Raw genomic sequence first — 25,854 nt, forward strand, 5'->3', positions numbered from 1 at the left:
CACTGAAGTTAGCTATGGGAAAGAGGGTAAATATCTATACTGACAGTAGATATGCTTTTGCTACTGTACATGTACGTGGATCCATCTATCAAGAATGAGGTCTTAACCTCAGCCAGGACTAAGATTAAAAAAAAAAATGCTCCACACATCCTAGACTTGCTGGTAGCAATCTGGCTGCCTCAGCGGGTTGCTATTATTCATTGCAAGGCTCCTCAGACAGGAGATGACCCTATCACCCTAGGAAACAATTTGGCAGATCAGACCACTCAAAAAATAGCCACTACATCAGAGGGGCTGCTCCGGTGTTGGTTCCTCCCACTTTATCAGAACCGGTGTACACAAAGAAGGACCTGCAGTTAGCATCTCAACTTGGAGCTAAGTCCCTCAACCCAGGAGGTTGATACCAATTACCAGACAAGCGAGTGATGTTACCTGAGGCATTAGGACGTGAGCTGGTACACCAGGCTCACCAAACCACCAATTTAGGGGGAACTAAACTTGCTGAATTGTTCAGAACTTGGTTTTTCATTCCAAGACTCTCCAAACTGACTGCCTCTTTGGGCTCCAGATGCCCACCATGCTTGTTAGTCAACCTGACCAAAAGCTCTCCATTGCAGACCACCTGGCATTGAGGAACTGCCCCTGGAGAACACTTGGAAGTAGACTTTATGGACATGGTAAAGCCTGGTTTACAGGGACATCACTCTCTCTTGGTATTAGTAGACACCTTCACTGGCTGGGTAGAGGCTTTCCCTACTAAGTCCGAGTCAGTCATAGTGGTAGCCAGAAAGCTACTGCATGAGAACATACCTTGATTTGGCCTTCCCATTATCAATGGGGTCCGATACTGGCCTGGCTTTCATAGCCCAAGTCATCCAAAAGTTAGTCCAAGCATTAAAGATTAATTGGAAACTCCACTGTGCCTACTGGCCACAAAGCTCAGGGTAAGTAGAATGTATGAACCAAACTCTCAAGGACACTTTAGCTAAGCTGTCTTTAGAAATTGGCGATAATTGGGTGAGCCTTCTTCCCTTTGCTCTGCTGCGAGCTAGATGTACCCCATATGTTTCTGGAATTTCCCCCTTTGAGTGTATATTCAGAAGGCCCCCTCCACTGGTCCCGAGATTGTCAGAGGATAAATTAGTTGAAATAACTAACCTAGATCTCATTAAGTCCCTGTAGACACTCCAGCCTGTGTTGGCCTTGATCCACCAGCTGTTTAGACAAAAACACCGGGACCTGCCTTCAGAGCAGCCACTCAAAGTACCCATCGAGCCGGGAACTTCTGTCCTGGTGTGACGTCACCATCAAGACTCCCTCGAACCCCTCTGGGAAGGACCCTTCACTGTGGTGCTCAGTACCGCTACTGCCATCAAGGTAGCAGGAAAAACTGTGTGGATTCACCATACTCACATAAAGCCACTGGAAACAGCGGACAACGAGGGACATGCTCAGTGGACTATACAACAGACTGGAAACCCCTTGAAGTTAAAATTGACTAAACATAGTTAGATTATACCAGTCACGAACTGCTTTAGCTTGCTTGCTTTTGCTCCTTCTGTCCCATTGCTGGGGATTTTAATAACATTGATGCTGATCTTGCATGGAGGCTTTGGTCCCCCTGTAAGCAAAGAACAGTTGTTAAGATCTTTGTATGGGAGCCACTATGATTGTGGAGAGGGTTATATTAAAGAGAAAGACTCTGGCTGGGGGGGCGGGATTATACATACAATAGGAAAAAAGGATCATGATCCTTCCCACATAAATGATAAATTATATACATATAGTCTTCGGACAGATTGTGGGGACAAGTTAGCATTCCTTGTTGCTATACCCTCAGTTACAGGGGTTTGACTCAAATGTGGATGTGTAAGTTAAAGCCCCGCATGATGCCTAACAAAGGCAGCCAGCTAGGGCCATGCCCTCAGAATTGTTCTTATTATTCAAGAAATGCGTTCCTCCTGCTATGACTCTGTGCAAGAATGTATAAGCATAGATAGCAAAACTTACTTCACTACTGAGCTTATGAGGACACAGGCTAGAAGTGCTGGAGGTGATTGGTCCACCCATCCAACAGTAATAGGAAATTCAAAGTATGCTCAAGCCTCATGTCATGGCATGATTGGTGAATCAGTTTGCTGGAGCAGGGTGGCCCCAATACATGTGTCTGATGGGGGCGGCCCGCAAGCTAAGAACAGAGAACTCATGGTTGAGTTACAAGTCAAGCAGGTAATAAAAATAATGTTTACCCAGATATATTACCACCCCCTTGATGCTGCCTAAATCACAGGGAGTTGATCTGGATGCTCAAACTTCTGATATTCTAGAAGCAACTCATAAAGCCTTAGATGCTTCCAACCCAACTTTGGCTGAAGATTGCTGGTTATGCATGGTACAGGGCTCCCCCATGCCCCTTATGATCCCCATCAGTGTTTCTTTGATCATGCTAGAGAAACAAGATTACTTAAATTGTAGTGCAGGTCCCCCCTTTAGAGTGCAAACAGTAGGATTCAAGGATTCTTCCTGTCTCCAAGGAGGTTTTCATAATGATACCTCCAACACTGACATGGGATTCATTGCATTTACTAATTGTAGTCCCATAGTTAATTGGACTACCCCCTTTATCCGCCGAAGGACAAGTATTTATTTGTGGAGGAAATATGGCCTATACATTCCTCCCAACTAACTGGACAGGAAAATGTGTAACAGCTGTACTATTGCCTGATACAGAGATCCTACCCAGGGATGAGCCTGTCCCCATTCCTAGTTTAGATTACTTTACAGGCCACTCAAAGAGGGCAGTTCAACTTATTCCTTTATTGGTAGGCCTAGGAATATCAGGAGCCTTAGGTATGGGTCAGCAGGAGTAGGGGTTTCTGTCCAACTTTCCAACCAGATCGTTAGTGATGTGCAGGCATTATCTAGTACCGTTCAGGTCATTCAACACCAAATAGGCTTGTTGGCTGCAGTAGTTCTCCAAAACAGAAATGGACTAGACTTCCTAATGGCGAAACAAGGAGGGATCTGTGCGGCATTGCAGGCATGATGCTGCTTTTATGTAAATAAGCCCGGAATTGTCCGAGATAAAATCAAGAGACTACAGAAAGACCTAGTCAAAAAAAGAGGAGAGAGCTATGTAAAAACACTTTATGAAGTGTTTAAAATGAAATGCTGCCCTATCTCCTGCCCTTGCTTGCACCGTTGTTATGAGTACTGCTTTTGGTCACAGTAGGTGCTAGTACACTCAATAGAATAACTGCATATGTCAGGCAACAAATGCAAGGCATAAAGCTAATTATGTTACACCAGCATGCCTTTGTTCCCCCAAATACCTAAGTAATTGGCCAAAGATTTGGCCTCAGTCACAACATCAGAAGGGAATGTTGTGGCCTAGTTCTAACCAATGCGCCTACTTCCTGTTCTGTATGCGCCATTTCAATAGAGATTAAAATTCCATTTCCAGTAAAGACTTAAGTTTTAGCTCCTTGTAAATACATCCAACCCTCTTTTGCAAGTTTTGGCAAGGTGTGCTGTTCCTGGAAAATGTTTAACTACAAGGAGCATTGAAATGTACCAAGAATGTTATCTAAAATAGGTCTATAGCTTTGTGGTTTTTAGCTACCCCTCCCCCTTCTGCCTGTTGGTAATAAAATGTGCTGTTCCTTAAGAAACATTTAACTACAAGGAAATTATAGGAAATGCCAAGAAGTCCAGGTACTATCAAACTGTGTCAAAGTTCGAAACATTCCTGTGGTTTTAAAAACCCAACCCTTTAGCTTGTAAGGCATGCAGTCTTCCATATGGGCTCACAGAGGCTGCATCATCAGGCCTGGCCTAAAATAAAGCCTTTGCTCCCTAAATTTTAATTGCTTGCTTCCTTGGATTTTATTTCAGGGTATGAGCTATCACAGTTAAACCCCTTATTTGAGGGGCTTCGCATAGTACTTGGCCTTCTTGCTCTTCTGCTTTCCACAGCATGAGGATACCTCCTTCCTCCTTTCTGGAGGACGAAGAAATAAGACGCCATCTTGGAGGCAGAGGGCAGCCATTCCCACACAGAATCTGCCAGAGCAGGGGCCTTGGCGCTCCCATCCACCAGAATCCTGAGAAAATCCACGCCTGACTTTTGGGGTGAGACACATATGTTAACCTATGAAATTATAAATACTATGAATTTAAATACAAAACAGAAGGCTAGGTAAAAGTACAGGAAGTGACTGAATTTGCCAGGAGCATCCTGGAATACTGGAGAGGAAAAATGATAAACACAGTGTCTTGAAAAATAAAGAGGTAAATAAAGGGAGGGTAGTTTGAGACACTGGCATGTGCAGATGCAAGGTCTCAACAAACGGAGAACTGAGAAAGTTATAAATAACTACCTCCTGAAAGAATGAAGCCTTATTTCAACTTTGCAGGCAACACAAAGATAATTTATCTGAAATGCAAGATATGATTAATTTGGAAGGAAAAAGGTACTTCTTGATTGTGAGAGTAAACCTCAGGAAGCCCAGATTTGGACAGGAAATGTGAAAGATGGAAAATCCTGAGAGGAGATGGACCCATGGGCAAAAATCGCTCAGCTGTGAGGAATTTAGGGAACATGAGCAAGGTAGGCTCTCACTCACTTCCTTTATCACACATGACTTCATAAATGCTGTTGTGTGAAATAATATTAATTATAGTTACCATAGTTACAACCCCCAAATATTTAAGGTACTGGGAATATTTCAACTGAACTTTCCACAGTACAGTCTTCTCTCTTCCCTTAGTAATCCCAAAGGCTGACTCTAAATTTACCTCCTTTTTCCAGGAAAGTGAGGCACAGAGAGAGTGGGAGAACTGTGCAGACTGTGCAGGCATCAGAATCAGAGCTCAGGGCTGGGTACACACCCCTGAGAGGGCCCTGTGTGTTGCTTAATCAACTGTTCAGTATCATTGCATAAAACATTAAATATCTGTATTAACTTTTGTGGTATCTTGTTTGATGTCATCATTACTTTCCTGGATTTGTGTTTCTTTAGCAAGGTGGAGCAAAGAGAACTAAAATCAATTGAAAATCACATTGTCTGCAAATGGATAGCTTGGGACTCTGCTGAGATAGATGTCTCTCCTTCACAATGTGGAAGCAAACTGGACTCTTGGCAGAAATCCTGCAGGTAGGCAATCTATCTGTGTCTGTGACTTGATTCCTTTGGCACTGTCTAGTCATGAAGGAAAAGGGCCAGAGTGAGTCTTGTCAGAACTCTCCATTCCAGAGTCAGGGTGGGATACTTTGGAGTATCAGGTTAACCTCGTGGACATTTTGTTCTCACACACAATACTTCTGCATTTGCCAGCTTTTATACAGCATCATAGGGCAAAGTTCTTAAATATCACTATGTTTCTGGAGACTGACTTGATTAAAATAAGATTTTCATATATTTCGTGGATTTTCTAGAAGGTGCAAGTTAGATACTATTTTAGTGACTTGAATTTATATCACTTCAAGTTTCTTTTTTTAAACTAATGCAAGTATACGGGTTTATAATGCAGAAGAATGATCCTCATTTGGAGAATTAGTGCATGTATAAAACATATCTGGGTCATTTTCAGTCTTTCCCACCTTCCTCCCGTCCCTTTTCCAATTTCCAAGAGCCTACCTTCTCACTGCAAAAAGTTACTTTTCTATTTAAGCTGTTGCTTATCATCCATTATATTTCCCCACAGAGGTCTGAATAAAATTTAGTAGAAATTATGATATAAAATATTTTCAGGCAGAAGGTATAAACACTGGATCAAAGTTTTTGTATTTTTCCTGCAGGAATCATTTTGATTTTCAAGAAAAATCTTTAATAGGGACAAAACATACTATATCATATAAGCCTGAGCTTTATAAATAAGGTAAGGGTTTTTTTTTCCAAAAAGGAAGGTTACTCCTTTATCTGCAAGGTTGAACTTCCCAGATTATAAAGGCATTAAAGCTTGGTTATAAAAATGAGCTTAGAGAAAATTTCCTATTCTGATTCTGTGTGGGGCCACTTCACAGTAAGGACAGCAGAGTACTTATTTGGAAAGTAGCCTCATAGAGTTTTGCACTGATCTGATCTTGAGAAAAAACAAAAGCTTTTAGGATAGCTTATTGCGTTAGAACTAAACTTGAGTGGTCGATTATTTACCATGATGCAAAAAAAATATTATATGATAATTTAAAAACTTAAATTTAGATTGTACCTCATCACAAGCTCAAAACAATGGTCTTAGGGAGTCATTTCATTTTCTCTATTCTTTATGGTTTGTACATAACTTCCATCATCTGAACTCGGTTATGGTACCCTGCGGTGAAGGCCTTGTTTTTATATAAATGTATGTATGTATGTAAGAAACTTGTTACTAACATCAAAATGTCTTATCTCAGGGAAAACATTGCTTTTGTAATGAGAGCATCAGCAGATTTGATTCCTCATTGTTCTTCCTTACTGAAAGATGTGGGCATAGTTGAATGCCAAGAATGTACCTAATATCTGTTTGGATGAGTAGAACACAATCCTTTATTTTCTAACAAAAGAGCATTCAACAACACGGCTAATTTAGCTTCTTTCTGTAGTCCCAGGTCTAAAAACTTGGCCAATTTTTAACACTTTAAGTAAATGAAAGACTAAAATCATTCTATCTCTTAAACCGACTTATGCCAAGGAGAATAACACAAGTAGAAAGCAGCCAAATACAAGTATAATTATACATTCCATGTTCTTTGTGTTTTGGGATTGGAATGAGACTGGTCCCGATTCACTGAGGGAATCTTATAGTTCTAAGGCCCTGTTTATAGCCTGCTATTTGCAGTTCCATTTGCAGAGGGAATTAATCTTGCTAATAGTTTAATTTTTAGTTTATGTGTATTACCTACTAATCAGTAACTGACAACAGTGATTAGAAACTCTTTGTCTATCTGTAACTTCATTCATGTTCTTTCAGAACAGTTCTTTCACATTTAAAAATTTCCAGCAGTAGGATATAACTCTCTATCTATTTAACATTTAGAGAGTTTGGGTAACAATATACAAAATCAAACATTGATGGAAAAAGGATACATTGTCTTATACTCTATAGGTTAAAAAATGTTATGCTTCAAATGCAATGAATGAGGGGCCAATTTATAAATATTTGTTTCCTAGAATTTATCTTCACTAGTTGCAATATGGATTTACCTAGATTGAGTGCTCCACTGCATTCCTGTGTGAAGAAACTGGATGAATATTTTCATACTGCTTGCAGTGGATTAATTGTCAGTTTCAGTGGGAATGCCCAGGTGAACTGAGTCAGTGTGGTTGTGGGCATGGAAGGCTGAGAATTGTTGTGAATGTCATAAAAATAGAATGGGCAGGGGAGATTGCATGCTGCTGATTCTCCTGGAGAAGTTTACCACCACTGGTTTTTCTGATAAGAACTCAGCTGTTCTCAGTGTCAGAGGAGCTCTGATCTTTGCTTTGAGTCTCACTTCCCAGCTCCAGTGTACAGTCCTTAGTCTGCCAGATCCTTGGCCCCAACACTACAGACATTTTAGCTTCCACCTCTGGCCTGTGGGCCTTCCAAGTGCAGATCATTTATATAAACTTGTATGAGGCATTGCCATGGACTGTAGGCCTCAGGCTAGTCTTCTGCAGCACATTGCCTTGGGATTCAGGACCTTGGCTGGATTCTTCAGAATTCTAGCACACTCATAAATCTCTTGCATTTTTCTGCATTCCATAATGCCTGTTAGGGTCCCCAATCTTTTCTCCGCAGAATAAAGTTAAAAAGACTTGACAACTAATACAAGCAAGGGAAGGTTGCGATGCCATGCTGGGTAACAAAAAGGAGCATGAGACCCAGAAAATTCTGTTCTGTACCCAGATGTAAAACCCATCCCTCCACAAATAGAAACCTAGAAATTTTTATTTTGGAGAGGTTGAGTGATTAAATTTTAAAAAGTTAATAACATGTCAGTGAAACAATTGAAGCCCCTCACACTCACACCAGGAAAAGCCAGGGACCTGTGCATCAGTGTATCACTTAGAGTTCACTAGAGAAACAGGTTTAGTAGAAGGTAGGATTGCAGTGGCCACCTGTGGAATCAGGTGTGGAAGAGAGCAAAGGTCTGTCTGAGAGGTGCAGATCCAGAGGATCTAGTCAAAGATGGAAGACCTGTAGCTCACCAGAGTCCTGCTGGCATGTGTATGGGGAAGTCCAAGGGTCAGTACTGGAAGGATGAAGAGTCTGAGTTAAAAGGCTGAAGGAAGAAGTCCAAAGGTGATGGTTAAGGCTAACATTCCTTCAAAGAAACCCAACCCAAGCGTGACTTCTTCCTTCCCCTTTTGAGTCTATGCAAGCTGGAAGCCTATTGGTTGGTGCCACATGCATCCAGGTTGAGGGTGGGTCTCCCCCTGCAGTCATTCCAGCATTCTGCCACACTCAGAAGTGTGCTTAGCCAATCAGCCATGCATTCCTGTGTATGCAAGCTGATGCAATATTAAACTACCACAACCTGTTTGTCTGGCTGTAAATGCTATAATTCCTTCTCCCATATACTAAACTTGTAATCATCTTAACTATGGTTAGACTCTACCACCAGATGTTTAGGGAACACCTCACACTAGGAGGTCCCAAATAAATAAATAAATAAATAAATAAATAAAATAAAAGGAGAAGAGTTAAGGAAGGAAACGACTTATGTAGGAAGCAGTAAAGCAAATTTCAGATCATCAGAGGAAAACAATTGCTGGGCCATATGATAGTCCTATTTTAATTTTTAAAAATCTTTTTGAGACAGAGTTTCACTATACAGTTCAGGCTGTCCTTGAACTAATTTTATACCCCAGGTTGGCCTCAAATTTGCAGCAGCCCTCCTGCATCAGCCTCCTGAGTGCTAGGATTACACATACACACCACTATGCCCTGCCTGGTTTTAAATTTTTGAGGGAACCTTCCTGTTGTTTTCCAACATTGCTACACCATCTTCTATTCGGGAGTGTACAGGGTTGCAGTTTCTCCACATCCTCAGCAACACTTTTTCTTTTGATAATAAGTATCCTAACAGGTATGAAGTGATACTTCATTGTCCTTTCTCTGACCCTTATTGATGTATATCTTTTCATATGCATACATCTTTGAAAATCTCCTTAACTAAAAGGGAAAACATGGTTGAAAATTTTGTGAGAGAAATATCTTAAATTGACAGGAAAAAGACATTCATGTGTACTGTTTCAAAAACAAGGATTTCATGGAGCATATTGGAAGTGAAAGTTGAAAATATTTTCTGGAAAACAAGAAAACTTAGCAAAAAGATGGTAAAGTTCAGAATAGGCAAAAAATGGAAAAGTGGGCTCAGGAAGTGCTGAATTAAATTAATGCACATTTCTGAAAGAGGAAAATTGAATAAGACAAACGAAATAGGAAGAAATACTAAAAGAAAGAATTAGAACAGTGGTGGTAAGTTTCTAGAATGCATGCTGTAGCAGTTCAGTTGTTTTCTGTCACTGAAACCAAGAATTCCCAGAATTGCATGCAACATAGTTCTTGCTGATGGAGGGCATTAGTTGCTCCACAAACGCAAATGTGAGATGTCCACAACTATACAAAGGCAAAAATATGCACATCACAGACTCCTACTGAGGGAAAAAGATCCTAGGCAATTATAGAGAGAACCCCATAGTTCATGTACAAAGCAATTAGAATCAAAATGGCCTTAGACACTGGCTAGGAAGCAGAATTAATGGCTGCAAAATGCTAAGGAAAAACTTATGCCAATGTCCAATTCTTGTGAACGGTGAGGATTGATTTTAGACACATATTTGACTTTCACAAACCTTAAAGTCAATAAACAAACCAAAAATGTTATCTTTCTTAACCTTTCTTTGGAAACTACTGGAGGACATGTTTAAGGAAACTGAAGAATTGAAGAAACAGAGGCTGCAACATAGGATAAAATCAAAGAGTGATCTCAGGTCATGCTAGGCACCAGCTGAGAAAGGTGGAGGACTCCAACAAAGGTACAGTATTACTTGCTGTACTTACACCGGTGTGCAGAGATCTAGTGCCCAAAGCACAACCTAAAACCCACTTCTTTATCAGAGTGCCAACACTGCAGTTAAACCTGAATACAGTTTTAGTTTAGAAAAAACAACTCATAGGTTGACATCATTTATCTTAAAAGCACAGTGCCCGAGCTTTCAATGATATAAACAGCTTTTGTGTTGTTTTTGAAAGGTAAAGCTTTTTGATGTGGTTTTGCACAATTAACTTGTTCTTTGCCGCTGTATGCGTGCTGATAATTTTCAAACCTTGGTTCATACTTCGTTAGTTCAAGAGCAATATGTGCAGCATTCAGGTCATCTGTGAGTCTGTTTCTGGTGTCAGGTTTGATATAATTGAAAGCTTAAAATAAAACAGCTGCTCACAAGTGTGAGAATCCAAACAAAGTAAGAAAAGCAATCCCAAGTGCTCTTGCTGATTTCAGTATTTGGCAGAGTCTCCACTTGCTGAGGGTTTCAGGTTTAGAGCCCTTCTGTGCTGCCCTTTGCCATCTTTCACATTCTGCCTTCAAGTGCTGCACCAGGTCATAGAATTTACTTTTTCAGATATGGCTTTCTTGAAATTCTAATAGCTCTAATTCCAGATTCCCCACATCTATCCAGTGCAACCAGTAAAGATCAAGTTCTTCAGAGTAGGTTTTATTCAGAGAAATACGAAAACACAGAATTCTCTATGTTTTGGAACCATAAAAATCTGTTACTTAAATTCTCATTTGCAACTGCTACAATCCTAGGAAATTCCTTGCAGATTCCCTAATGCCTTACAGGATTGTCTTCAAATGTAGAATTTTCTAAATGCATTTTAGATTTGGAAAATATTTCAACTGCTCATTTCAGGGTGCTTTCAAAAACTTGCAGTGTTTGCTCACCTGTTTTTCTACTGTTTCACCTACACTTTTGTGGTTTTTTGTTCAGTACGTTGAAGGGTAGCATAAAATCTGTAAAAATCAAAGTCACGAGGCAGGCAGGCTCAGTGCACTGTAGATATTTCCGTCCCTTTTCATTCATATGCAGCCTAACTTCATCTAAGCATGCTGCAGTCTCTCTAGGACTTGTCTTCTGCTCATTTTGATAAAAACCTCCATCACAGAAGGGCCTTCCATGTTTTGCTATGTACGGTGAAATTTAAAACCTGGCAGCTCTCAGATGATTGGTTTTGAAAAGATAGTTTTAAAAACTGAAATACAGGGTATAAAAGTTCTTCAGTTTCCCTTCATAAACTCTTTCCTTTAAATTTCACCAAGTTTGTTAACACTTTTGAGGTTGGTATCACAACACTTTGACTATACAGAACTCATGATGCTTTTCCACTACACTAAGTCACTCCAAATGACTTTATCGAGGCCTCTTGGGATGATCATCCTCTATCTGCTTTCAGTTTTGTTTTTCATGCTGCAATCATTTTTTGGTGTTCAATATTTGGAATCTGTAAACACAAAATTTTTAAAAATGATGTACTTAATACAAATCTATCCCTATACCAAAAATACCTAGCACTATTAGTTAACAGTAACGAATTGGATATTGCCTTAATCAACAATCTATCACAATGATTCTCAGCTGGGGTTCCTCTTGAATTTACCTAACAGCCAAGGGGAGAATGTTCCCCTGACTGCCAGTTTTTAGTCTGCTCTGAGGGAGGCACCTGAGTGCATTTCCTTCCTTGTGGGCCTCTGCTAATATTACAGCCAGTCCAAGCAAATATATATGTATCCTTGCTCATGTTTCATATATTCTTTACAAACAAATATGATGCTTCAGATTCAAATATGCCAGAAGTACAGCACAATATTAAAAGAATCTCAGTTCCTTAATTAGAACATGTCTTTCTTAATTTTAAAGATTAAATTTCAATTTTTCATTAAGAAACGCAAAGCTAAAATTTTGTGTTAATAAAAATGAATGCAGTAAACTTCATAACTAGTTCGAGTAAAAATATAAATATACAAGATATATATGACATATATCATAGATAGATAGATAGATACAGATAGATATATAGATTTGTTTCCCCAGCAAGGTTTGCTAGGTCCTAATATTTTGTCTCATTTTTTCCTGAGAGACCACATCCCCATAATTGTTCACGGGTTACTGGGGGAGTAGAGCTCTGTCTTCCATTACTTGTACCATCTAGAAGAGGCTGTAGACCCTGCCTACTAGTTATTATGTGGTCTCCCATTACATTGGTGTATTGTGGTTTACTGACTGGGTTGAAGAGAAAAACTGCCAGAAAACAATGAGAAAACAATGACCATTGAGTAGCTTGTTCAAGGGAAGAAAGAAAGTAATCTTGCTATTATTTGGGGCATGTAGAACCCAAATATGAGGAGTAGGTCAGATTTCCATGCTTCTTTTGGAAGACAAAGCATGACAAAGAGGAAGGTTAGATAAATTATTTAGAGCTTGAGAGTTCAGCCTTAGCAAAATTATCCACATAATAGATACAAATTTAAAAACGCAACCCTTAGTGCTGGTGCCCATTTAACCTATGGTGAATTAAGGTCATTAGCGACTCTGCTTAACTATACCTGCAGCAATATTGGAGCAGTGCTGGAGATGAGCCTCAGGTTTTCCAGATGTTCGCAAGGACAGATTTCTTCTTAGTCCTCTAAAAATTTGAGTGATGGTTTCCCATGTAGTGTTTTTATAGTCTGTCACCACATTCCTTGAGGAAGGATCAGAATGGTTCCTCAGGAACCAGCAGTAAGGTTGGACCTTGAAGGGCTATGGCGCTGCCCTTCTTGCCTCCTACTGCATTTTGATTTCCCAAGGAGACTCTAGATATGTTGATTTGGGATCCCTTACAATGCATGACTGTAACCTGCTTGGGAAGATAGACTGCCTCTAAGAGTTGTAGAAATTCCTCCTTGTGTTTCATAGCTGAGTGCTTATTATCCAGCACCTTCTTTTTTCCAGATTCCTGCATGGGCCTGTGACACCTGCAGGGCCTGTGTGGCCAAATATCAATCCCCAACGAAGAGATCTAGTGCCCGCTCCACTTTTTGAACAAAGGTCCCTGGGGAAAGTATGCTTCAAAGGTTGTTGTGAACTCACAACTGCATAACCTGAATATATATGAATGACCTTGGGCAAAGTTGCATTCATCATTAAACCACACTCTTCAGAGTCTTGGAAGGTCAGGTCAGTGATGTCCTACCTGCTTGCATAGAAGTGAGAGATTACTTGTTCATGGGAATGGCTAACTTCTGGGACTATAGATATCAGAAAGCCTGGATTAAGAGTAGTGTAAATTTTGTAATAATCTTAGGGATGACTAACAGCATGACTACATATTCAGCAAGCTATTAATCACAAGTAACCTTTAGTTTCAAGAATTGTTCTCTCCTGATGGCTAGCAGGATTTCACGTTTCTGCCCTAAAGTTATCTTTGCACCTTTTTTCAGTAGCACAGCTGCAGCTGCTACTGCTCTCAGGCAAGGTGGCTATTCAATATTCACTCTATCTTTTTGTAAAGTGGATCTCTGTGTGGAATTAGAAACTCATAGTTAAACATTTGGTCCTCAAAATGATATGACAGATAAAGAGTAAAGAGTAGGGCGGTCTCCTCCACCCAACTACAGCAATAAATACAAGGAAAAAATTTTGTAGAGAAGTCAAAATAAAATGGAATAATTGAATTGGCTTACTGATGATGTACAAGGTTGCCCAGAATTCATCACAGGAAGTAGTTGCATCTATGCATAGGGCATTGCAGATACCCTTGGTCCATGAGTAAGCCACATGGGACATCTCTTATTTGGAGTAGGGCCCAGATGGTGGCTTGAAGAAGTTGCATATCAAGTGTCCAGACTTCTTTCATTTAAAACAGAAACCTCAGTTTTCTGTTTGGTTTCTCCTTAGATGATATAAGGCATTGTCAGTTATGACATCTACAATTCTAGCTTTTCTATTTTGACATGTCTCCAGAACCAAGTTGCTGAACACAGAAAATGCCATATCTAATAACTGACTTACAACTGTCAGGGTCCCTCTGTGTAAGGTCCCATTTGGAGTTTCTTCATTAAACAGGTGAGAGAGAACCATGTCCCCTCAAAAGACAGTTGGGGGTCTGAATTTAGATCATCAAAGACATCTCTTCTTCAGGACCCACTCTAAATACTAGTTTCTGGGCTTTTTCTGAAGGGTCACAAAATCCTGAACATAAGAGATTTATTTTGCCTCCCGTGTGTGTTTTAAGCAGAAACAATTTAACTAGAAATTAATCTCTTAGAATAAACTGCCGTCCTGCACCCTACACTTGGCATTGGGTTTATGCTGAACCTGAACTGTATTCTAGGTGTAGATAAACTGTTCTTTTTTCAAACTGGCAGAGTCAAACACATCTCACTGATCATAGGCAAAGTCAGTGGATCTGTGGAGTGTGGTCCATGAAGTTTCCCATGGCTTGCCTTTGAGCCTATGGAGAGAGGAAACTAGGGCTCTCGTACTTAAGATAGTGTCCTGTGACAAAGGAGGAGATCTGTTGAACCCACAAAATGTCCTTTGTGAGACTCAAGTACTTACTACATAAACATCTCTATCCAAAGATAGGATAACTCTGGCATCTTTCACAGAAGCTCACTTTCCCCAAACCCTCTTTTTATCTGAATACTGGGGCCCATTAACTCCTTATTCAGAGGAGGATGGCTCTACCTAGTCCTTTGAAACTCCTGGGACCTCTGGTTGAAATCTCCTTTGCCACCAGGATTCCTTTAGCCACACTGAGTCACCTGACAGCTCAATTGAAGCAGGGTGGAGTCACTTGAGAAAAGGCATCTGAGGACTTTCTTAGGCATTTTGAGTCACTGATCTACTTAGGTGGAGTGGAGCCTTTTTAGAAATAACACCTCTTGTATGTACCGTGATAGTAAAAATTCAGTATTTTGTTCAAAGTAGTAAAAATGGAAAGTTCTTTTTTAAGGATAACAGAAAAACCTTTAATAGTTTAAGAATGATCCCTAGTCACTTGAGTTAAACTTGACAGAATGGTTTTGTTTTATGTTTGCTTTTTTGTTTCATTGTTGTTCGACTTAGGCCATCAGGCAGTTTAGATTATCTGTGTTTTGTTAAAAGAAGGTACATAATCTAATTCAAAAGAAAGTAGGGAGGATGCCTGCACCTTCCTTATAATAGGAAGCTCACTTCCTTCCAGCAAGGGTAAGATTTTCTGGCGACCAAGAGGTCTCTTGAAATAAAACATGGAAGCACCCACCATGGCAGATGATTCAAGGCATGCACCAGTCACGTAAAGACACAAGCAGGTGACCTTGATTAACGCAGCATTCTGAGAAATGACCATAGAGGGAAACAACACAGAACAGAATTTGGGCACCAAAAGGAGTAAACTGTGGTACGTGGCTACACAGACAAATTACCAAGTTACCAAAAGTTATTTTCCTACTAAAGACTGAAAGAACTGAGCAAAGTATCATAAAGAACTGAAGCATGAAGTCCTTGCATTCTCCTCCACCCCACACACTGGGAAACACAGTAAGCAGTTCCTAGTACCTTAAGAAGACTCCAGTTTTCCCTGTCTAGGGGAGAGATACAGGAAAGGAAATGTGCCCTAAGGTCTTTACCTGCTCTGCTGGCTAAGCCAAATACCTTACCAGGTTCTGGGGTGCTGGTTCTCCTTTTAGATGGGATTTCTAGGTGGTTCTTTCTGCCCTTAGCAAAGAGCTGGTCAAGAAAGCACAACTCATAGCAAAGTTTTATTACAGACAGAAAAAGAAACAGTCTCTGCAGAGTAAGTCTGTTTTGAGTTTTTCTAAGCAGGTAAAGAAGTAGACCCTATAGCATGAAGGTGGACAATCCATGCAAGACACAGTACCGGGGGGCAATCAGTACGGACCACTGCTTTTGTATCACCCACTCTGCAGGCTGATGTCAGGTCTAGGCCATAATACTGGAAACCTTCACATGTTCTAGCAAGACATCTATATGAGGGGCTTTGGGAACTGTTCTGTGCACGGGGCCTGGAATTTCATAGTTAATAGGTCACACCTACTTCCTCCGCCAGCTTTGCCACTTTGTAATCTCCTGTCTTATAGAAATTTGGTATAAATAAAGGCAAAAAAAATTTTACATTTCACTTTAAAGAGGGTAAAATTAAACAGAACAAAACAGATCATAAGAAAACAATGTATGAGACAGATTTCCAAGCAAGACTACTGGAGATCTTCACTGTCTATCACATTGTCTCTTGTTTTCTTCCAAATAGTTGTCCATATCTTCACATACAATGAATTCATACAAAACAAAATAGTATAAAACTGATCAGAACAGAATAATGAAGGCATTTTAGGTTTTCAAAAAGAGACAATTGGAAAGTCAACAATGGTTGCTGTAACGTCTCTCATTCTGTTCGAAATAGCTGTCCATACCTTGATGTATATTGAAATTAAACAAAACAAAACAGACAAATCACTCTAAAAAAGAATAATAGTATTGCTGGGATTTCACATCACAACACTACAGAATTAGCATTGGGTAATTTAATGTCCCTTTTTTTTTTCAAAATAGCTGTTCATTTCATCATGCATTACATAATCAATTCTCATCAGCCGTTTAGAAGTTCTAAGCATGTATGCGTGTCTACGTGTATACCTATTCTTTCTGTATTAGAGTGAGAAACAAAATAAAACAAGACAAAACAAAACAAATTCCTAGAAAATCTTGAAATGAAAAAGACATATAAACAACAGTAGCCAAGAGCCCAGAACACTGACAATACAGGCCTCCAAAACAAGGAGTTAAGAGCATAACTAGTGTTGCTATTTTACATAATGATCTTCACAGTCCCTCAGATCACCATGCAATAATATGCACAATTGTTCCAATCCTATGAATGTGAATTATTTTGTTGCAAGAACTTACAGAATTTGTAGCACAGTCATCTTGGCTACACTGTGTTTATATAATTTTATAATTTTTTCTTCTCCCTTCCTCTTTCTTTTTCCTCATTTTCCCTGAGATACTATTTTTTCCCTTTAAGCAGATTCTTGTCATTTCACTGTGTGTATTGAGTTTGTGGTATCTTGTGTACCCTTACCATTGCTTACAATAGGGAGACCATGCGGTATTCAAATATGTGAGTTTGATTTATTTCACTCAGGAGTATGGTCTCGAGTTGCATCCCTTTACTTATAAATGTCTCAATGTGATCATTCTTTATAGCAGAGTAGTACTGCATTGTATAAAAATATCACATCTTTTTTTTACATTCCTAAGTTGATGGGCATTTAGGTTGTTTCCAAGATGTGGCTTTTACAAATTGTGCTGCTCTAAACATGGGTGCACATATATCAGTGTGGTATATTGCTTTGAGTTCTTCTGGGAATATGCCCATAAGTGAAATAGCTGGAACAAATGAGACTTCCAATCTCAGGTTTTTGAGCAATCTGCAGACGGACCTCCACAGTGGTTGCACCAGTCTACACATCCACCAACAGTGCAGGAGGCTTCCTTTTTCGCCACAGCCTCTCCAATATTTGTTGTTGGTAGTTTTCTTGATCCTGGCCATTCTTTCTGCAGTGAGATTGAACCTCAGTGCTGTTTCAATTTCCTTTTCTAATGACCAATGATGCTGAAATTTTTTTCATGTATTTATTTGTCATTTGTATTTCTTCATCTGAGTGGGCAAATACAACAGCCCTGGGGGTTGACTCACTTTGTATCAAGGGAGAAGCATAGGGAGGAGTAGTGCACTCTCCATGAAACAGCAACTGCAGTGCATGGGTGACAGTTTAATGGACAACCAGTCCTTCCTTATATCCATATGCACACGCCTTTTAGATTGTCCGCTGCTGACGTTACGTTGCCTTAAGAACGGAGCAGTTATGAGCTTTCTCTCCATGGCCAGGAAGCATGCAGGTTTCCACACATGTCTCCACATTCTGCTCCTGAGCAGACCTTGGAGCCTCAGGACCCCGCCACATATCCCAGCCTCCAGCAAAGTATAATATTATTTCCTCTTGGCTGGTCCCCAGCAAATCTCTTTTACACAGCCAGAGACATAGGAAAGAAATTTTCTAAGACACTACTCCTAGCATATTCTTTACATGGCTCCATTTCATCAAGGAACTGTTTCTAACAAAGGAACTTCATTTATAAGATTTAATTTTAATTAAGGCATATAAAACTTGATTACAGAGGGTGAGACAAAAATAACCTTTTCTACTACTAGTGAGTTAATATTATTTCAAATGAAAGCAAAGAAAAAATTGGCAAAATATTTAGTTTCTGGTAAAATATTTTGGAAGCATTTCATTTAAGTCCAAGATACTAATTGTTACTTTGGGGGCTCTCCTGGGAGCAGGTTGTTGTAGACAGGGAGCCACTGTTCCAAGCTTCCTCTCCTGAGACATGAAACCACTTTTTGAAAGTGATTTTCCTTTTTACTAAGTCAGTTAATGGTATTAAAAGTTAATGCAAAACAGCAGAGCTTCCCATGATGTCACCTCCGTAATGAAGCACCCATTCTGGTGACTCCACTGTTGTCAGCTTTACCAAGTTCTTAACTCCCGTTTCAAGAGAATCTTGTAAATAACAAGAATCAAAAGAGTGCAGAGGTACAGAATAAAACAGTGGTTACCAGGGGTGGGAGAGAAAATGGGAGATACAGTTAAAGAATGTAAAGTAGCGGGTATATAGATAAACCCACACCATGCAATAGGAGGACTAAAGTTAACAAATTTGTAGAGTATTTGGGATCTTTGATAAATGAGGAGAGTTTAAGAACTCTTGATACCAAACAAGAATCACTGGGAGATGCTGGGTATGGTAATTTAGTTCACTCAATTAACCGTTTTACTATGTGTATCCCACAATGTGCGTAGTGCGTTCCATAATTTCATGTTGTGTAGCCTAAAATATACATTTAAAACCAAAATTATCATTACTCACTATGGCCTACTATGTGCAAAATACCACGTTGAGCTCATTATGTTCGCCAATTTCTTCCTCCAACTGAGGTTTAAGTAGGTAAAGTAACTTGCCAACAGTTTATAATAACACACTCAGCATGTAAACCCTACTCTATTTTATTCCGTGTGCTGCTCTCACTATTAAAAGGAAAAGAAGGCTGAATTCAGATCAGTATGAACTTTTCCCTCACTTAGTGCTCGTGTAGCCAAGTAAAAGTGAAGCCATTTGATGTTTTCTGCTCTGAAAGATTAAGAATTGTAGAAAAGTCCTCTGATGGCCTTGCGTCTGCTTTTCTAGTTTGTTAATAATTTTAATACTTCTTTTAGTAAGACTTTTGTATTTGAAAAATTTTATCAAATTTTGACAGGTTTTTGATACTACTTGATGTCACCTTATTATTGTGACATGATTTTTTTTCAGGAAGAGTTTAGTTTTCCATGCTGTGCCTTTCTTAAGTGTTCATTTTTAATAACATGTTTGTAGTACATAATGAACAAGTGTCTCATGGGAAGTTCTTTATGTGCGTAACCTGGATCAGTTCTTTTTCATCCCATCACTCTCTCCTTCCTCCCCACTCCCTCCTTCTCTTGGGTCCCTTCCCATTCGCATAAAATCTGTCTCTGTACTCTGATTATCTATCTTTATTTTGCTCTTTATGTATATTTTGGTTTCTCCTATAAGAGAATCCATATGACATCAAACGTGTATGTTAACACCACAAGAAAGTGGAAAAATTTCTTCAAAATCCTGTAAAATTGCTAAACTCAGTATTCTGTGTCCTTAAATTGTCAACTATAAAAGAAAAAGTAAAGGTATGTTTGCAAGAAAAATAAATTCAGGCTGGCACTTACCGGGTAACCTAAAACCAAGCAGAATGTGATGAAGAACAATTACTTGAGTAAATGGTTTAATTAAAAATGAATATGATTTTAGTGGCACAGTGAAGCCATAAATGTCACCTAAGGAAATACCAAGATCAAGCCCATAAGTGCATACAATTCATAAAAATTAATATAAATAGTAGCTTTTTAATTGCTCACCACTAACCCTAAACCTCGTCTGCATGTACACCCGGTTTTGCATGCACTTGCTGCAGGTCCATCCTCTTTCATGAGACAGTCCCCCTCCCCACTCTGCATCTCAGCTCCCACTTCTGCACAGCCTGCTCCCGCCCTCACTCATGCTCTGCTCTATGTGCAGCCTTCCCCCACACACACGTTCACATCAGCTTCTGAGCACACTCATGAATTGTCTCAACCAAGCCCCCCTCAATTCCCCTTTCTCCAACATCTGTTCACACTGCCCACATCCCTCTAATGGTTACTACTACCGAGGGCTGTCTATACTTCTGTCTCTATTTCTCACTTTCATTAACATTATACACCACCTAAAAATAAATACTTATTTCAGATATATTATATAATATGCATGAAGTATTGTAGCTTGACAATATTTGGAACCAATATGAAAGGACAATTTTAGATACTGCAATGTATTCCTTTGTATGATTATACTATAATTTTCCTGGCTCACTTCCTGTTGTACACCATTTAGATTGTTTTCAGTCCTAAATTATTACAGCCATTAATGCAAAATGTATTGAACTCCTTAGAGCATTTTGTGTATATGTGCTCATAGGAAGAGTGATTTCTGATGAGGTAAACTATAGTTCAAAGCATCCATGCATTCAATCTGTTCACCTGCAGTAGATGCTATCTCACCAGGAGGGTGTGAGGAAACTGCTTCTCACACTCTCTTCCTGGCTTCTGTTTTCTCCACTTGTTCTGTCTCCTGGAGAGTACATGTTCCTCTCTCACTATTAATGTTTCTCCATCTCTCTCTAGGATCTTAGATTCTTACTGACACCCTTTCCTGATGCACTATCATTCACCCGTTAGGCACAGGTTCACATCTATATATTAAAGATTCTTCAGTCTTTACCTCCATCTTGAAGGCTCTTATGATCTTGGTGTTAATTCACCTCTCGGATGTCTTCAGCAGGATGTCTTTCAGGCCTTGCAAACTTAACAAGTTTGAAACGACACTCATCTTCTCCCTGAGACAAACTTACCTCTAAAGTCCCTTTGCTGGGTTCATGTTTTCAATATCCCCTATTAGGACTCCAGCGCTGGCAGTATTCCTTGAGTCCTTTTTTTTTCTTCTCACACTTTCCCTACTTTCCATGCCCAAAGTGCCCACTAAGGTCTACGTTTGACTAGTTCTGTTTTCCAGATAGCTGTCAAATCTGTGTTTCTCTCCACTGTCTCTGCTACTGTGCTCATCCTGCCCCACACTAACTCTGATGAAAAGCTTTATATGAACTACCGACTTAGACGTGTGCCTACTTAGTTCTCTCCTTCTATTCAGTCTCAAAGTTCTAGTTAGAGTGATTAACAAGAAAGAGGTGAATCCCAGCACTCCACATCCTGACATTAAGTCTTTCAATAACTTCCAAATTTCCTTAGGCTAAGGTTCTTCTTCCATTCCTTCACCAGCCGAGCTAGCCAAATTGGACTTTATACCTTCTCACTTTTTCATGGCTTAACGTACATGCTATTTTTCTTGCCTGGACAACACTCTTATCCACCATAAAATCAAAGCTGAAATTCGTCTCCTTGGAGAGACATTCGCTGGTTTCTATAAAATGTTAGATCTCTCTGAACTTTCTCCATCATGATGATTTAATAGCTGATTATAAATACTTGTTTAATATCTGTATTCCACTTTAGAGTATGGTTTATGATTCCAGGGATTATTTGTGTCTTGCTTACCAAGCCTTAGTGCTTACTTGTTCTTACTTGTGCCTCACACATAGTAGACACCTAATAAATGTTTACTAAAAGAAATGAAGGAAATTATGATTAATTGCATATGTTGTTAGATATAAGGTGGTGAGGCAAAGCAGAAAAACTATTTTTCTCAGAAATATACAGTCGTGTAGATCTGCTGAACTTTAAAATGTCCTCATGGTTCACAACACTCCCTGTAAGGCAGCTGGCATTAATACTCAGCTCTACATCTTTGTGTGTCACACTAAAGACAGGACACAAGGGTGTTCTGCACCCCTAGCACTGTTTCTCTTTTATTTTGAATCAGGATCTCAGAAAGTTGCCAGGTGAGCCTTGAACTTGCTGTCCTCTTGCTTCAGCCTCCTGAGGAGCTGGAGTTACAAGCATATGTCCCTGCACCTGGATCACAGCAATAAAATCTTTCACAAGTGAAATCTGTGCAATGTTTGGTGAACTCTATGCAGAGAAACACAGCTTTGTGACATTTTTGATAATTACAATTGCCACTGCTCAATTTTAGTGAACTGCAAAGAGAGATTCAAGAATCCCTAATATGACCAACTCTCAGTCAGTCAGTGTTCTTTTTCTTTTTGGCAAAGTGGGAATTAAAAATTTGGATTACTTGGCATTTATTGGTTAAACAGCATTTCATCTTTACACAGATACTGATGCCAATTATGTCTGCCAACATCTGGGTTACAGGTGAGCATTCTGTTAATTTTGCAGAGGAGGAAATGAAACTACCGTGGCCTAGCAGTTTGCCAAGGCCACTGAACAAGTCAGTGTCAGGACCATGAGTACCACTTGGGAAATTTTGGCTGTGAATCTTCCATCCAACTCAACTGAATTCCTAAGGCAAATGCACACTGGAGTGTATTTCTGCTTTTATGTTTCCTGTCAAACCTTCATGCCCCAGTAATCTCAGAGAGCTCGTGGAACTCTCTGTAGTGGTCTATCTGGAGTCTCAGGAGAGGACTTCTGGTGTGCCTTGGTGTGGTGTCTGTTGGGACTCTTGTGGAGATCTCTGTGAGCATTTGGCAGTGTGGGTATCTAAGCAGATCTGTGAGGGGGTCTCAACTGAGTTCTCTGTAGATTCTGTCTGTTGGTGGACTCTGCCCATCATGGAGGACTAGGCCTGTGGAAGCAGCAGGGACAGAAGCTTGCTCCTTTTCTCCTGTCTGCAGTGCCTTCAGTGGAAAAGCTCTCCTCTGCAGTGCTAGGGGCCACATTCCATTCCCCTTCTGAATTTGCATGTTGGGCCCCAGCAATGCCAGGCTGAGATCCCTCATTTTGCTCTTCATTGTAGGCCACAGTGGATGCTGACGAGGACTTCAGTTGGCAGAACCTGCTTCAGTACAGGTCTAAGGGCTCATACGAACTACAAAGACCTGGCCCATGACCATGTGGTCTGCCTCAGTGGTACTTCCTATTGTGAGACTCCACCAGGACACAAACTGAGGCACCGGGACTGGAGCCACCTGTGTGGCATAGCATGGGACAGTGGAGAAGTAGCTCCTTGTGACAGTTATGTTGGTTCTCAGAGTAAGTGGATTAAGAAATACCTAGAGGGGTGAATTGGACAGTGAGGTCACTAGACCTCTTCATTCATGCTTTTCACTCTCTCCGATTCCCAGCAGCCACAAGGTCTGCACTTCTCCTCTACCAAGCCTGGCTACCGTGATTGGTAGACCCAGCTGATCTTGGATTGATACCTATGTAATCATGAAACAAATAAGCCCTTCCTCTTTGCAATTTCTTCTCTCTGGTAATTGATCACAGCAACCAGAAGAGTAGTGATGTATTTCTCTTCCCTCTTTTGGGGCCCTCCTGCATTCCCATGAGGATGGGTTCTCAGGAAAGGAAACCTAGCTGGAAGTAGAATGAGATGCAGTAGGTATCTTTCTGGGGCCTGACCCCTCGACCATGAAGCTCCTCAATGTTGGACAGATCACTTCCAGTGTGCTTACAAATCCTGTATCTGATTGCATCTTATCCTGACAAGCTATAGGGCAAGTCAGTACTATAGCCAGGAACTTGCTTTGTGACCTGGCCAAACTCTTAGTCATTTTCAAACTTGACTTCTTCCCTGGGAAAAGTGTAGGGGTCACATGAATGTGTAATGGATATTAGGCTACAAATCACATTTAGAATTCTCTGGATCTGGCTTTTTCTCGAGCTTGCCACTTGGCCCTGTTTGGATGTCAAGAGGCAATAACATGCAGACTTTTGAATTATGCTGTTTAGAGTAATCTTGTCTACAGGGTTGCTTCCTCTTGGATCTATCTACACTGGACCTCATGGGACTTCCCAGGACTATGACCTGAAAGCCATGCAGGGGAGAGACCTGGAATGAGGCTTGGGTAAGCAGCTCAGTCTGTTAGGTCTCCCTACCTCCAGGCTGGTAAGGGCACTAGGTGAACATAAACTTTCTGAGTCGTGCAGTCTTTGACACCCACCTGCCACTATCTCCTTCCTTGCTAAATCTTCTGCAGTTGTTCTCCTACTCCTTACCCTGCTGCATCTTGGAATGGTTCCTATGCGTACAGCCATGCCCAGAGGAAACGCTGGTGACCTCAGGCAAGGCTGATGTGACCCTCAGAGTTGTCCTGCATTCAGACCTGCAAGTTCCACCCTGGCTGCAGCTCTAGAGAGCAAGGCTGGAAGAAGCAGCACGCAGCCATTGCTGTCATCAAGACTGAAGTAAGAGAGTCAGGGCAGGGCAGGAGTGTGGGGGTGGGGCAGATTCCCTTGCAGCCTCCATCAGGCAGAGCAGGGGATCACAAGACCAATGTGACTTTTACCCATCAAGAAGCCCAAGGGAAACTGGTTTCCTAGTTCCAACATCTTTAAACCCAGGGCCACCACATCACCTTCCCAGCATTTCTGTGCCCACACTGTCACATGTGAAGGTACTGGGCTTTTCGTCGTTGGTGTGTGTAATGACAGAATGATAAACATTGAGGTCAAGGAAGGAAGTGAGGGTGTGGGTTTGCCCTCAATGCCACTGTCATCTCTCTGCAGGCCAAGGCCCTTTGGGGAGCTCTGCTGAAGAGGAGCAGAGGCTGACTGGTTCCCATGCCCCAGCAGAACAAAGACAGAAGCCACAACATTCATTAAGGAAAAGTATGTATTAGGAAGTAATAGATGCTTCATCAGGTAAGGCCATTAGCAAAGAATCTATGCTTCCAGAAGACACACTTTATCTGTATTCAAATTGTTATGGAAAACGGTTTCTTATAAGTTATGGTGTGAGAGAGTGTATCTGAATGGCTGGATAAGGCATCTTGTGAAGACAGCAGGCAGTGTGATGGCAAAGATGACCTTTCATTCCTGGCTTCCACTTAAAGCAACTGATGGGAGGAGGAGCTATCTCTTCAGGAACCAGACCTTGTTGCAGGGCTCACTGCTGATAGGACTGTGGTACTTAGCACTGGCTTGTTGATCATCAACTGCCTCTCTCCTCTCTCTCCTTTTTTGTATAGCCTGGAAGTAATTCTGTTATAGCAGGAACTCTTACTCACAGGTTTCTGCCTCTGTAGCTTTGATGGACGACTTGTAGGGCAGGCCTCTAGCTTGTCCATGAGCATCTCTTCCTCAGTTGTCCCGATTTGGACTGCATCCTTCTCACCTTCTATGTATCTCTGGTTTTTGATGATCTCCTCCCAATGTTCAGTAATGGATAGGATCCTATTATTTTGCTTCAACTCTCCAGCTTCAAATCTTTTTTCTTGCATTTATGAAAGTTAAAGAAGTGCTTCATGCTTTTTTTCTCTTTCAGGGGTGGAGGGGCCTCTTCCTTTTAGCCAGGTGTAGGAAGAATTTCTTATCAAGGGTGTCGTTTTCAATGATCTCGGTGGGAGGGCTTGGCTGGAAACCATGCGAAGCCCTCTTCCCCTCATCTCTCTCTTCCTGCTCTTCTTTTTTGTGCTTACCACAGTATACTGTTCGATTGGATCAGACATGTTGACCATTGAGAGTTGGCACCCTACTGTGGTCTCCTGCATTGCCACACTATGGCAAGTTTCTTCTGAGAGCTTATCTTTGCTGTCTTTCTGTGGCTTATAGCTGGCCATTGTTGAGTTTGGAGTGTAACC

At 40.6% G+C, this 25,854-nt stretch overlaps 1 long non-coding RNA gene across 1 annotated transcript; it reads left to right on the top strand.

Annotated features, from left to right (window-relative positions):
• The first annotated feature begins 248 nt into the window (after nt 1-248).
• On the top strand, nt 249-25,466 carry LOC134476992 (uncharacterized). The gene is made up of 3 exons (XR_010048855.1): nt 249-4,131; nt 5,022-5,156; nt 24,782-25,466. It is a non-coding gene; the product is annotated as an uncharacterized LOC134476992 (long non-coding RNA).
• Nucleotides 25,467-25,854: the final 388 nt, after the last annotated feature.

This window comes from Cavia porcellus, unplaced genomic scaffold (genome assembly GCF_034190915.1).
Source record: "Cavia porcellus strain 051 isolate PalLab524CR breed Dunkin Hartley unplaced genomic scaffold, mCavPor4.1 scaffold_7, whole genome shotgun sequence".
Lineage (NCBI taxonomy): Eukaryota > Metazoa > Chordata > Mammalia > Rodentia > Caviidae > Cavia > Cavia porcellus.